Below are 16,080 nucleotides of genomic sequence, written 5' to 3'. Positions count from 1 at the left end.
ACAAGGAGAAAACTGAAAAAAAAAAAAAAAAGATCACAGAATTAAATATGTCAAAGTGTTCTCAGTAGTTGCTGTTGAATATCATAATGAAAAGGGATTAAGCTGATTTTTGTTGCTTTTTTACAATTTATTATCGTTTCGTGTTTTTTGTGCATGTGCACTACAGAAAGTTTGTATTGCTTTAAAAGAAAATGTAAATCTGAAAAGGAAAAGCATCTATTTATGTGCATGTAAGCTGAAATGTAAGTCTTTAATAACCATGCCTTACGGAGTGGAAGGAACAAAGCATGACTTTAAATTGATGCCACATTTATCTAAGCAGGTACAGAAGGAACTGTAGCCCAGAGATTGAACTGCAACTTTCATCACTCCACTAGCACAAATTTAAATTCAAATGCATGCGTAAGAATTTATGGCGTGATGAAGATGACTTTTCAAACCCATGCTCGAGGATACTTGGTTATGTCACATCATATACCAAACGAATTCCAGATGTGAAAAATTAAAAATTAAACACCTAAAAACATACAATTGCAAATTTAGGTTAAGCAAAAATGTCAACAATTATAAAGAAGATTATAAGGAAAAACTCTGGTCCATCAAAATCAACATGAAACAAATGAAAAAATTGGAAAAATACTTGTAACATACAGAACTCACAAGATAAATGAGATGTCTTTTAAAAGGCTTATGACCATTTGAAAACCTCATGACTAATCAAAGAAGTGCACACTCTTAAAAAATGAAAAATTTAGCTATAAAACTAAGAGTTTAAATATTTTATTATACCCAGAATTATAAAAACACTCTATATTATAGGGTGATTCTACCATTTAAAATTATTCCTTAAAATATATGATAACATAGAAAATGCTCATACCAAATTTAGACTTAAGGTAATGTTGAAGTAGTATGTGGTTCTGTCTATAGCTATCTGTTCAAAAGAACATTATTCCAAAGTTTAAGTAGTGATTACCTGTGTAACTAGGTTTTGCTTTCTCGTCACTAATGTAATTTTTAACTTTTGTGTATAAAAAATTACAAACATACAAACTGCTTATTAAAATTTATTTAAAATTAGGGTATACACTAATACATGTAATTTGATTATTATTTTAATAAAAAATATACACACATATACACCTATGATTGTGTGTCAATTTATAGTGCTGTCCAATAAAATATAAAATTACCTTTTATCTATCCTGTCTAAAAATAATACTAATAGTTAAAAATGCAGAGCATTTACTTTTTACTAGCTCACTGTTCCTTTTATCCCATTTGTTGTATACTCAAGACATTTAAAAATATTTCTTTGTTGGCATTTTACCACAATAATGAATAAGCATGTTAGTTTATATGAATTTGGATCAGCACATTCTCTGCAAGTGTGGCATAGGATGTCTACTTATCAAAAAATATATAAAAGTCCCTATAAAGAAATCAATACCATGTGGAAGAGCCAATTACTTTATGCAAACATTCGTTTATTTATTTTTTTAATCACAAAATGGTGATTTCTTGGGATTAATAAACTTAAGCAAGCAAACAAGCATGTTGTGAATTTTCAGCAAGAAACAATTTATTCAGATGTTAGAGTCTCTCATTAATACACCCTGTGCATTAGCAGTAATTTTATTGATTATGTGAACTGTTAAATAGTCCATCTGCAATGCAAATGTAACTGTAAAATTAAAAACATCAATTTATTTTCCTCAAACAACTTCAGAGCTAAATTAAATAAAAGCTTTCATTTGAGGAGCCAGCCTTTTCTAATAAAGCTTTCAAATATCCGGCATGGTTAAAGTGTGCTGCTAGATACATGAAAGATGACACTAGACAAAGAATGACACTGTCTCAATCATTTTTTAATAAAGGAAAATACACGGCTCTCTTGTGCAGCTGCACACTGCTTGACTGGTGGGAAATACTAATATGTGTTCAGAGATACGATGATATAGCCTCTTGTCTTGCTGAGCTGTGGCGGAGACCTCTCGCACAGATGCTCCTGTGTGACAGCTGGTGGCATGGTCTGTTCTGCCGCTTCTGCAAGGCTCACAGCCTAAAAGCCAAGCAGCTAATTTTTCAATACTAAAGCACAGACCTCAAGAACGAATAAAAATATTCATCCCTGAAGCATGTCATGAGTTGATTATAATAAGAATTGCTTAATTATTTATTAGTAGTTGCTTTATAAATTACTCACTGTGGTTTTGCTGGAGGGCATAAGCTATGAGAAGGGAGAAGGGAGCTTGCGAGGTGAACAGGCAGGGGACAATGTGGTTACAGGGCTTTCCATACCACACAGATGCCTTTTGGCTTTATCCTGTGAGTGTTGTGGAGACAGAAATCTTTTAACAGGGGATTGAATGGTCAGATGTGTGTTTTCTCTGTGTAATGAATGACTAATTAGAAGAGGACTAGAAAAGAGGCAGGTTGTAGTCCAGACTGGGTAAGGCTGGACCTGAAAAGCTGCACGACAGTTGAAAAAGAAGGGAGGAAGCCCCCAAATATCCACAGAGTAAAACAAGTAGGAAAAACAGAATTTGATAACTGATGGGATATAAGGGCCAGAGATAGAGGAGAGGAAAGAACTGAGTTTTCTGCTTTGTAAATCTGGGCAGATAATGAAATCACAGGTGCTGATGCAGATTAGAGGGGGAACCTAAGTGGCTGATTGACCTACTTTCCTAATGGATACATGCAGTCACCCAGAAATTTTACAAGAGCAAATTGTATGGACAAACATACAATAAACAATGACAGTGAAATTACAGACAAAGCCCTTCAACTAAACCACAAAAGACCAGGAAAACCTAAGAACCTTTTTATGAAGCTGATGTGAGGGACATGGACAAAGACAGAACAATTATATTGTATTAATCGTGTTTGTTATGTGGCAATGGGAATGATTTTCACTTGCTACACTAATGAGCTCTGCTATAATGGCCATTCTCCCTGTAGCTCACCTATTCATTCATTAGAATGAGGTTTTAGTTTTTTTTTTTTTTTTGCAAAGTAAATATGCAATAAGATCAAATAAATTTTGATGATTGCCAACAGATGGTGAGGGGCTCAACTTTAGGACCATCTGATCTTTAGCTTTTCAGTCCTTTCCGGCTGTTCTTTCTACTTAATTACCTTCCCCTCACTTCCTAATCCCCTCCATGTAATTCTACACCAAGATTGGGTCTAGCACTCTATTAATTTTCCACAGCCTACACTGCTTTCTGATAAGATATTCTTTCTTTGTAGCTGTGTTGCTAATGGATCTAAACAGTCTGGATTTAGCAGAACTTTTCAATCCTACTTGAACCGTGTCTTTGCTCAATTTATTAATTCAGTTTAATGCTGAGAATTTAAAACTTACTCTTACAATTTGATCTTGTTTCACATTTGACATAATGGCTCAACCACTAGTCATTTTACATCATCAAAGAACTATTTTAACTGACCTGTCTTTTAAATCCTTCTCATATGAGACATTTAATTTTTTTTTCCATCATTAAAACAGACTTACTAGAGTGATATATATGTGTTTCAGTAAGAAATTTTCTTGATGACATAAATGCATTTATGCATCTTTTATGAATGAAGGAGAGGAAGTATTGCTGAAATACATATTGGAACGGTATTTCAGGGAAGCACCTAAAGGGTAGGGATTTATGGAGGCTTAGAAAGCACCACCTAAGGCAACTTCCAGTAGACTTTGCATGTGTCTTTATATAATCCATATCTAGCTAGAATCTCTTTTCCTTGACAAGTGCATTTTAATGTCCAGTTCAATATAAGGAGGCTGTTTCCATGTCCTGTTCAATAGTCTCTGATAACCTCGCCTCACCAAGGTAGTCTAATAGAATCCTTTTGATTTAAACATCACACAGCACAGACGTGCCCTCTTGCTTTTGCGGTTGTTTAGCTGTGATTTGTTTAACCAAGTGCTTTTCCTTTTGATATAAAAATTGCACACCTGAAATTATACATTGGTAAGGGTTTGTAATAAAATAAGGCTTAATTTTTTTGGATATCTATGTTTTATGAGTGCTCTTTTAAAACAAGCAGTTTTTTTCTAATAATGAAAGCAATACTTGTTCATTTACATTTTTAAAAAGATTACAAAAAGATCAAAGCAAAAACCCTAGAATACTCATAACGTAGGGGTGATGACTATAAATATTTTGCATATATTCTTTCTGAATGTTTGTGCATATCTGCATAAAAGAAAATGCTTTCAGCAAACTTGGACTTGTATATATTGATTTATACAGATAATCACCATACACTTTTAACTTTGTTTTTATGCTGTGTGTGTGAGACTATAATTTAAATAGATTTTTAAAATTCCTCCTTCATTTTCTGATGAGCATATGCTCTAGAATAAGCACGAGATGGGGATAAGGATTTGTTTTCTCAATCAGTTCCAGCTTCTCAAGTATGTGCATCTTGCTATAGTGACTGTTGTGCTTCTGATGATAAAATATCCATGTTTTTCTTACAACACGATCCTCAACTCAAACCCTGAATTTTGATGCTTATTCACAGAAACAGCCATCTATTCTAAAACAAAAAGGAAAGTTGTGTTGAAGTTATAGTATTTGGTCCCCAATCTGGAGATTTTCAAGGATAATGTGGACCATACAAAATATTGATCTATTTATCATGCACTGATTTTAAAGCTTAACTTTTGTATGAGGTGCAACTCCATTGTATTCTACTTGTTTATTTTAGCAGTCATTAATTTTTTGCTTCTCATTGGGTATATTTTGAGAACATTTAAAATAGCTGTGTTGCAATCCATCTTATGGATGTCCTGAATATACTTTTACCAATCTACTATTATTAGACAGTTGGTTAATTTCCAATGTTTTGTTATAAATAAGGCCATGACAACTGTTGTGCCTGAGACCCGATATGAGGTTTAGTCATTATTTTTGCACACTTACTTGGTGCTGTTTTAATATCTTTTTTTTTTTTTTTTTGAAGCACTTTTACCACTCTCATGCTGATAAGATATATGAATAAGGGGCATGTGTCTTCACAATAACCAATTAGGGAGTGCCTTCACAAGGTAGTTTAACACTACCTTTTGGTGTTATTTTGCAGATTTCTGGCCGTGTCACCTGTTCAGAGGGTCCGATTGGCACTTGGTCATGTGAGCTTGTTCAAAGAGTGTATTTGCTAGGACATTTTGAGAGCTGCAGTGTTCTAGTTCTTTCTGTTAGATCTGTGCTACAAATAGCCATGGCATTTCCCAAACTTAGAAGACTTATGTGATCTATGTGCTTGTTCTTCAGACCTGCATAGCTCTCCTTCCAAGTTTAGGTTCCTTGGACAGCTGCTCTGGAGGGCAGCTCTGTGCTGTTCTGATGTGAGCAGTGGAGGGAAAATTAGTCTCAGACCTTTATGATCAACTGGGTATACAGACTCTCCTTGTTCAAAAGTCTTTTGAAAAATCAAGGATTCATTTCCAAAGAGACATTCCTAAGTGTTGAATAAATAATGGGTCAAAAGTATAAATATTTTAAGGCTTTGCATAGGTATTGATATATTCTTCTCTGGAAATTTTATACCAAGTCATTCACATAATAACTGGATATGACAGCAATCTTTTGGCAAAACCCTTGTCAACACTAGTTTAAAAAGAAGCATAACCAAAAACGCAGTGAGTTTTTACTCTATTTCTTTATTTGCCAAAGGAGTTATACAATTTTATTTTATTTTTTATTTTTTGCATCTGAACAGCCTTTAGTCCTTCATTTTCTTTGTTCACCCACATCCCAGGATTTTCCTTTCAATGGTTGTCTAAGAACTCTTTGTATTTTAATCTTTATCTAAAGATACTGCTCAAACCATGTGAATTCAGGTCCCTATTTTTGAGGAGAAAGATACGACAGGAAGAGGGTGAGAAAGGAACAGGGGCAGCTGACATTCAAATACAAAGTATTTGTGTTAAGTGAAGTTTCCATTTTCTCCAGAACATTGTGGCTTTTGTGACGCAGCTCATAAGAGGAATGTTACTTATGGCCTTTCCTACTCTCACCTCCTTTAAAAATGGCCCCACCCATGGTTGTTCATGCTGAGAAGGTGGCCACGTTTTCATATCAAGTGACTCTCAGGATGGGATGTCTACTCAAAGGTCACAGTTAATCGGCTACCTAGGGATTTACAAACTGTGCCAGAAAGCTTTTGCACAGGAATTAGGAGGAAAGAAGAAAAAAAAAGAGATTACCAATTAATAGCAGGTCTGAAAGAAGAAACATGCCAAAATTGAAGGAAGCAGATTAGTGGTGGAACTTGGAGAGGGAAGCATCTCAAATTCCTGCTGTAGAGATTGCTGAAGCCACCTGAAATAGAGAGCTGGCCAGGTTACAGCTCTAGTTTCAGCAGGCCATTTATCTTTCCTGCTCTTTATTTCTCTACATACGTCCCTGTCACTTGAGCTTCCTTGAATGGATCTCTGTTATTTCTGGTTAAATGAACCTAAAGAAACAGGACGATTCTAAGGCAAAGTACTTAGGATACGGATTTAAAATTATCCTAGTCACTATAACTCTATACACACCCCAGCAGAGTCATTTTATAGTTAGGTCTTTCCTTTAACAATGGTTGGACATAGAATCTTCGGGTATAGTTATTGCGTGAGGTGGTAGAGGTACACAGGTGAATCAGACAATCTCCAGGAGCATGCAGCGCAATCACACATTTCTACATAGCGTGGCCGTTCATTACTGCAGATTGTCAGATTAATGGTGACCAGCTAGTTGCTAGGCAACTCGAAGGACAGGAATACAGAACGGATGCAGCTCCATTCTGATATGAATTCTTCTTTGAAAGGTTTGTCAAGAACTGTGAAGGATCTGAAATTTTCTCTACTTTAAAGCTAAGATGTTAGCCTGCCACAGATTAATAGATGCTGGCACAGGACATGTGAATTCTGGGTCACAGAGACAAAGGACTTTATTACAACAAGGCAAGGAACATAAGCTTTATGTTTGTTTTAGGCTCCCTTGCCCCCAAGTCCCATGGGGGTAATGCAAAGCAACCCAAGTGGATGTGTCACAGTTGAGTAACACTGAGCAGAGGGAAACCAAATCTTTTCCAATGTGCTGCAAGCGAACCTGCCTGACATTTGCCCTGCAGAGAGACATTATCTTTATTATACTGGACAGTAACTTGCCCTCTGCTCTGGAGGGAAACACTATCTCTGTCTTCCAAGGTTGCTCACTATCATTATACAAACATCCTCGAACGGAGAGTCCAGAACAAATGTTGTCAGTTCCTCTGCTTGCAAGAAATGAATAAAATGCCAAACACCCATGGAGAATGACTTCCCAACCATGTTCTTTCTCTGGGTGCATTTTGACATTATTTGAAAATTTAGTTCTTATTTCTGATTACTTGAGGCAACTGCTGATCTAAGACTGTCTTGTATTCCTCCATTTTTTTCCATATCCTGTTTAAAAAAGATACATTTTTTAAAAATATATTTTATTTTTATTTCTTTATTTAAGAAATAAAAAGCAGGAAAGATAAATGGCCTGCTGAAACTGGAGTTGTAACCTGGCCAGCTCTCTATTAAAAAAAAAAAAAGATTTTTGCTTTATTTAACAGAAATTAACTTTCTCTAACTTAAAGGAAAGTTAGTCAAAAGATAATGATGATGATGATGATGATGATGATTTCATTATTCAAAGAACATCTAAGAACCCAGAGCTGTTTGGGATCTCACCTGCAGAAATTCATGACAGTGCAGTCATTAACATGCCTTAACACAGTGGATCCATCATTCCCTGCTATTCTCCACTCCAAGTTTTAGATTCTCTGAAGAGAGGAGCTGAGTGGGCCAGCTCTTCCTCTAGCTCTTCAATTATGCCCAGGAGGGAAGGGTCACGAATGTCCGGAGGATCTAGTGCATCTTGGCTGTTCCCCTGGAGGAGAGAGATGGTTTCTTGGGAGCTTGGAGGCCTTCCCAATTGCTTTCTATTATATCTAGACTCATTTTGATTTATTTTGCATTGCTCATAAGAGAAACACAGTTATTATTTTGAACATTACTTTATTTCATTTCTTAAATCAATTAGGCACAGATTCATTTTGTATGTCATTTTCTTGGCCATCTTCTGCCATTTTCCATTTTTTTTTTTTTTTTTTGTAGTCATTTTGTGAACTGATCTTAGCCAATTTAGTGATTCAAGAGTTTTTGGTAAATGTAAGTAGCCTCTGGGGGTGGAAGAAAGATAGGATCATATGTTTTGTTTTTGTTAATCTTGCTACTGGGTGTCATGCTACAAGTAGAGAAAGACCTTATCCCAAATTGTGTTACTATTAAATATCAGCTAGCCAAGCATCTTCAAGACAATCATTTCAACAATGAAAAATTATTTTAAACATTTTAATGCTTAATTAGTATACCTTCTGCTGTAGATTTCAGTGATGGTATCTGAAATGCCAGAGTAGCCACCTCTGAAGCTGTAGGTTTTCCTAATTGCGGCATTTCCAAGGTTACTTAATCAGCCCTGGAGTTTGGACTAATGTTACCTTATTGCCCACATGCACATACATAAGACCTCCTGAGGAAGCATTTTTAAAGTAAATGACTAGACAGATAATATAATAGGCCAGAAGTTAGGCATTTAGTCATGCACTCATGCTAATTTCCATACTCCTTTGTAATTAACATTCCTCCTGACTGGATTAATTGGGTTTGCAATAAGTAATCACATTTGTAATACTGCAACTGTTCCCAAATTAATTGCTCACGTGTTCAATGAGCCATTACATGTTCTCTTTTAAAGCTGCTTAGAGAGCCCTCAATTTGAGAGCTATGGTCCTAAACATTTTGGGGAGAGTGACTCGGAATAGCCCAAGAATGTGATGACAATGATAAACTGGTGGTTCCCAAACTTTGAGAGTATGTGAGAATCACCTTGGATGTCTGATTGAAAATGCAGATATGTTGGCTGCACACTCAGCAAGTGTGGTTTGGTGGATACCAGGTAGGGTCTGGGAAATCTTTGAGATATGCTTTACACTGGCTTCCTAGAAAATGGTATATGTGTCCATATTTCCAATTTTGTCAGTGATTTGAAAGGAGGGCTTCAGAACTGTGTGGCTTCCGTCTAGCATGGGTGAAGTTTTTCTTAAGACATATGGCTAATTACAATTGCCGAAGGAGTATTAAAAAATATCTCAGACCAATTAAATCATAATATGAGTGGTATAGTGGTGGTATGGGGTGACTAAACCATCTGCATGTTTTTTTTTCTTTCCAACCTGGAATGAAGACTACAGAAATTTTCCCCCCAATATATCCATTTATTCTACTGAATTAGACTCATGTGGCAGATACCTCACATAAGTGAGAATAAAAAGATATCAAGTAACCCTATAAATCTTGCAAATACACAGTTTAATTTGTGTATTGGTGAGAAAGCATGTCATTTTTGGCATTGATTTGTCTTTCTTCTTCAAAGGTTCAAAGGATTTAGTGGACTTTTACTGTGTTTGATAGATAGCCCTTCCCAGTTTGAGAGAAGAAAAGCAAGGCTCTTTTTATAATTTACAGTGGCCAGTTGACTGTTTATTGTGATAGTTTAGTTGAAGAAAGTCTAAAAAAATGTGGAGCTTAAAATTGACTGTAAGTTCACTATCTTTTAACAGCATGCTGAGTAGTAACTTAAATTATTCTTTATGAATAATTTGTTATATGGGCAATTTTCTAGATGGTATCTGAGGATTTTTTTTATTCCTTTGATTAGGAACAAATCTTATGATGAGCAAAGTAGTAGATGAAACTTTAATTTAGTTACATTGACAAAGTTTTCAAAATTATTTCAGACTTCTGTGTTATAAGGGAAAGTAGATCTATAATCAGCAATAGAAAAACCATGTTGGAAATAACTATAATCAAAGCTTCTTCTATGTGTCTTTGAAGTGGATCCATTATAATATTACTCATATAGACGCTCAAAGAACTGGCAATAATAGGTGATTTAGTGATGTTTAAAGCCCTTGAGTAAATTCACATAGGCCAAGAAATTTCTCCGAGGACATGAATTTAATAATTATGATTATTTCTTGTGCTTATAACTCTTGAGTTAGGATTTTCACTGCCAGAGACAAAGTTTCAGAAAATCAAATTGTACAAATGAAGTGTCAGAAGTTTGGCAGGTTCAAAATGTGTGAGTTATAGTCCATTTGTGTAGAAGAACCAGTTCCAAGTAAGCAAAGGGGACATTTCTAACCTCTGGAACTCTTTTTTTTTTTTTTTCTCCAAAATTGTATATACCTAATAGCCTATGACAGTGACCAATTAAATGCAATCCATTATTTTTGCCAGCAACTTTATTTATCTTTTTTACTGTGAAGATAGGATTGCCAGTTTATTTTTGTAAAACATTGAAATGATTTTCACACTTTTAATAAAAGCTGGGGACTTCTTCATTAAGTTGTGAAGGAGAACTTACCAAAACCATGAAGGTTTGCAAGTCTGTTGGAATTTCTCTGTGGTAGGAGAAGGTGAAGTATAGCTGAATTATTGAATTTCAAATGTGCTATTAATGTTAAGTCACTATTGCTGGAGAAGATAGTATCTGTGAAGTTGAAGGCTTTTAGGGAGAAACCAGCCTTGTGAGGACAACTATAGTAATAGTGCTCACGGTGCCTGCTGCTGTTCCTATCTCTCCTCTTTACAGTCCCATCTTTAGTGATGATACCACTATCCCCATTTTACAGATGAGGAAATTGTTCGATTTCTTCAAGATTAAAATTAAGATAGCTCTGTGTCCTTATTCTTTTTGTCACATCCTTTTGCCTTTGTTCTAAACAGTCCATGAAACATGCCTACCCACTCTTTGCTGAAATCCTCAAAGGTGGCTGGCTCCCTGAGTCTTGAGACATTTGTAGAGTTAGCCCCACTCACGCCAAAAGCCACTCTCTGTGGGACTTAGGTCTGCCTCTTGGTGACTTCCACTTGCCAGCTCCAAGGAAGAGATATTGAAACAGAGCAACGAAGGCAATTAAAGAGAGGGCACTGAGTGCCTGAGACAGACCACCACGGAAGCTGGAGAGAAGGCTGTGTGTCTGGGACAGGAAACAGGCACAGAAAGCAGCTCTGTTTTCTCTGGAATTTTCATTCTCCAGTGACGTTTGCTTACGGCAGTGAAAGGACCAGGGTGTTCTGTTATCCAACCAGCAGGGGGAGCAGTGCACTTGAAGTGACATCTGCAGGGGAGAAGCCATCCATCCACTGGGCGGAGTAGGTATGAGCAGGTGCTCTATTCCTTCCTGGCATAATACATTCTATCGCCACAAGATTATTTCTGTTCTTTTTTTCTCCCGTTCAGTTTATGGTTAATTAAGCCATGGGTACCAAGAGCAATACTACACTTAGAAAAAAATGTTCACTTTGATGGTAAAATGCATTTTGTGTTTATGAATTTTTGTATACGTGGTGAAATTGAAGTTTTAAGTTTATCTTTTAGATTCCCGTAGGATTCCTAATTCTGGCCCAAATTATTCTTATACCTTGGACTCAGAATAATACGTTTTCTTAGGAGCAGCCAGATGAGGAGACTTGGTTCTATGAAGAGATTTGGAAGTCCCTGGAAAACACATTTTATGGTGCCAAGAAGTACAATTATTTTTAGGCTAAACTCTACCACTAATTTTTTTAAATTAAATTAAATAACTTACAAACTTATATTTTGCCTAAAAGAAATAGCTCATTAGTTGACCTCCATTATTTAATTTGTTTGATTTTGAAGAGCTTTTATGGGCTGGGCCTGTAATCCCAGAGAGTTACAAATACAAAGCCAGCCTCTGTGACTTAGTGAGGCCCTAGTCAACTTAATAAGACCCTGTCTCAAAATTAAAAAATAAAAATTTCTGGGGATGTGGCTCAGTGGTTAAGCACCCCTATGTTTAATTCCTGGTACAAACAAACAAACAAACAAAAACCCAAAACCCAAACAAAACAAAATGAAAACTGAAAAAACAAGAGTTCCTATGGGCAGGTGCATTTTGATGTTGCTAAGTGTAAATCTGGGCCTTACAGTAAGTATTGAACCTGGTAAGACACAGGGTAGAAAGCTTACAACAAGGAAGTAGAAGAATTAAAGAAAACATTTTATTTTAATTTGAGGTGGTTAGTTCTCTTGTGTCTTAAGAGAAGCCGCATATTTTAACTAAGATGCCCAAGACGAGATATGAAGACCATAGTTCAAAAAGTCCAAATTTTAATAAAGTGAAAAATATTTTTTGAGTCATAGATCCCATGGGAATATTTGAAGAAAGTTGTGGATATTATTCTAAGAAAAATGCACGTACATATAAAATTTTACATGCTATTTGAGGAGTTCATTGATTGACCCTTCTGAAGCCCGTTATAAATCCTTGTTCAGAGCAATAGTCTAAAATGGCAGATGGGGTGGGTGGGAGTGCAAAATTATCCACAGAGATATGGACTTTACTATTCATATTTATTTTCTGTAGAAGTTTTATATTGCACATAATATATTAGGACCATAGTACATGTATAACATTTATATGTAGATAGATAAACAAAATTAGTTGTAAGACCTCAAATTTTTATTGATAGGGAGGCACAACTCAAAATGGACAGACTATCAATTTAGAGAGTAGTGCTAATCAAATTTAAATTCTAGATTCCCTTCTCTCTAAATTGGTGGGCTGGTGATAATAAATCAAGAGGTTACGGCTGGTGACTGAGCATTTGGGACCTAATGATAACAAGTAACATTGCCTGTATTTTACTCCATGCTTTTGCACAGGCCACATTTGTCCCCTCCCTAGCTGTTCTGCAAGATAGGCAGAGTCCCTATGCTAATTGAGATCTCTGAGGGCAGGGATGTTAATCCGATCCTCAAATAAGAGATTTTCCCAAGGCCCTTGACTAGTCACTGGTGGAGCCAGTGCTGCTGCCTATGGTCCCCTTGCTGCAGTTACTGGTGCTCCCTGAGGATACAGAGTTGTTGAATCCCTTGCTGATCCAGGCCCAGGGCTAGGAAACATATTTTAGCTATATGATCAGAGGACCAGGAAGCTGAGCTAACAATTCAGCATTAGCTCTCTCCTGTTGGTACTGTAATACCAACATATTTCATAACAGATAGAGGGCTCTGGAAGGGTTTAGATACATCTATGTACAAAGAAGATTTACAAGGGGTTATTAAATGGGAGTTCTGAGGCTGGCTTCACGAGAAGTGCCAACCACTCTTTCTCCCGAATTTCCCTTGGTGCCACTGTCAAAGGCAAAGTGCTCATCTAGATGGATTGTTGTTCTGACCCAGAATGACATTTCCAACTTTTCTTATCTATAATCCAATTTCTGAACTTCCTTTTCAGTGATATTAAGTGGAATAGCATAAAAAAGTCTCTTGGCATTAAAGATAATAAATGTGTTCAGCATTGTTCAGGTGTCTTTGCTCTTTGCCAGTGCATTAGCTGTATTGATTTTAGAATTTTAAATGACCCTTTTTACCAGACTTGATTAATATCCCCTCCCCACAACTTGGCTACCCGATTCTTCCCTCTATCGTGTGAAATCTTCTTCCCTTTCACACTCACACAAGTGAGAGGTGGCTGACCTTCTCTCAGTCAAGGATCAGGAAATGTCATGAGAAGTATCCCTTAGGCCTGGTGATTAGCTTCACAGGGAGAGTGATTATGGAAGAGTCAAGTCTTCAGGACATTTCTCTATTTCCACTCTTTTGAACCCAGACCCTGGGAACACTCAAGGTAGACCACTTGGCTTGGAAAGTACCATACTGTTTTAACATGTAGCTTCCACAGAAGAAGCATTTAGCCACACAGAGGGTTTGAAGGTGAAATGAGATCTCTAGCAAGAGGGGCCAGTTCAATCTAAATATCACTGTATTACATGAGACTAAGGTTAATTTCCTGAGAGTCCCTCTAATGAATTAATAGTGGCCTCTGCCATCCTCAGAGGACACATTGTTTAAAATTCTATTCATACATAAGTTTATTCTGATTTGCAACCGAACTGAGAACTCTAAGGATGCTGCTGTCTGCTATGGCTTTGTGCAGCTACTGATGTCTTCCATAGGTGTTTGGTGCTTGGCTGATGACACTCAGGTGGGGCTTTTCCTTCCCTTTCAGGAACTAGGCGTCTGGGAAGTTGGCCACCCTTTTTCCCTGGAGATAATCATTCTTCCACAGACATTGTTTTTATTTGTTGACTACTAATTTCATTTCATACCATTTTGAGTTAATTTGTTGTAAATGATACAAGTAATAAAATCACATTATAGCAAATTTAGAAAACTTAGGCCTAGAAATCATTCCTAACGTTCCTCCACTAGAGCACCAACTCACAGCATTTTTTAAAATGCACGTTTTAATATATTTCTATGACAGTGACACTGAAGTTGGAAATTACATTTTAAAGACTGGCCGTTTCAGAAAGCAGTTTTTCTTCTGTTCAATCATCCTCCTAAATGTCATTAGGATACCCCAAATTTATTTATCCTAATGTTATCTATTAGATACACCATAAAGTACATTTCGGCATGTTATTCATTAAAAATACCCTTATTTATTTGACTTTTTCTGTTCACACTGATGAATGATTTAAATATTAAGAGACTGTTGGCTTGGAAATTTGCTGATGCAGATTCATTTTATCAAAGGTTGTTATTATTATTTCAGTAGCATTTGACCTATAGTTGGTACTTAATACATGGTGTTTTCTTTTTTTCCCCTTGCACTATAAGCCTGAGGACATAGCTTATATTTCATTCAGAGATTTCTGTTTTATCATATAAATTTGCCCTGCCTATTCTAATTGCTCATTTGTAGGGGCTACTAACATTCTGATTCCAGGGTCTAGTTTTCTCTGTGTTGCTGATGTAGAACATTAGAGCCAAGCAGGACTATGGAGATAACATAATCTGGTGTTCCCTCAATTGGTGCACTTTGGAATTTCCCATGGTACTTATGAATATCGATTCCTTATGAAATCTGATTTTGGTGAATGAAAATTGTGCATCTGCATTTTAACAACACCTCAGTGTTCTGATCTGGTGGTAGAAGGACCATAGTTTTAGGTTAGCATTTGGTTAGCAGACCTTGATAATTTTTTAGAGCTAATGTTAAATTTTCCTCATGTTCAGTCTTTTGCTTTAAAAACTAATTGAATCTTGAGATGACTTATAACAGGAGGCAAATATTACAATCACAATTATGTTCTGCAACAGGAAATAAGTTCTAAATGAATCTTAACATTTTACTTGACACATTACTATGTTTAAGTGTATTAAAGATGTCATTGAAAGGTGCAGGGGAGGAAAATGAACTTGATTTGGCAGGTAGGTGTTCATGGTACTATTATCCACAACTGTCTATGCTGATTGACAGCACACACATTACCTCTTAACAGGCATTGTACTCAGTTGCATCAGATTTAAGTGTATGGCATTTTTACTGAATATTTGAAACTGTTTTAGTTAATAATATTAATTGTGCATAGACCAGCTTTCAGCCATTTTCAATTGCAAAGTGCTTAATGGATAATAAACCAAAAGTTTTTATTGACCTTTGCTTATAGTAAACTTAGGTTGATGATGCTGTGCTGCTTAAGCTTTACATATTCTGAGCAGGGCTAATGTTTAATAATGCGGAGAAGGACTCTCCTCCATATTATAGATAAGAAACTGAAACACAGGGCTCAGAAGCTCCAATCAGCCACAAGGAGCAGAGTCAGAATTAAAGCTCAGATCTCCGGGTCCTTGTGTTCTGCTCTTAACACCTGATTACACTGTCCTTTTTTGCACAATTTCTATCTAATGAGAGGCACTTAGTCTAATGGCTGGTAGAGATGCATATTTACATTGCAAAGAGCATTGAAGCAAGGAATTTTACTCAATATATTCTTTTGGAAAACCAAACATGCTTTATTTCATTTTTCACAATTTATTTAAACATCTCACATATACAAAATAGGTACAATTTAATTTTTTTCTGCTTGTCTAAGAAACAAGGCTTCTTTGGAACCATGGAAGAGAAGGAAAATGAGACTGGCAAAGAACAAATGCTGAATCT

Source organism: Callospermophilus lateralis, chromosome 1 (assembly GCF_048772815.1).
Source record: "Callospermophilus lateralis isolate mCalLat2 chromosome 1, mCalLat2.hap1, whole genome shotgun sequence".
Classification (NCBI taxonomy): Eukaryota; Metazoa; Chordata; class Mammalia; order Rodentia; family Sciuridae; genus Callospermophilus; species Callospermophilus lateralis.
The sequence above is the reverse complement of the archived record's forward strand: the minus strand, read 5'-3'. Positions refer to the sequence as shown.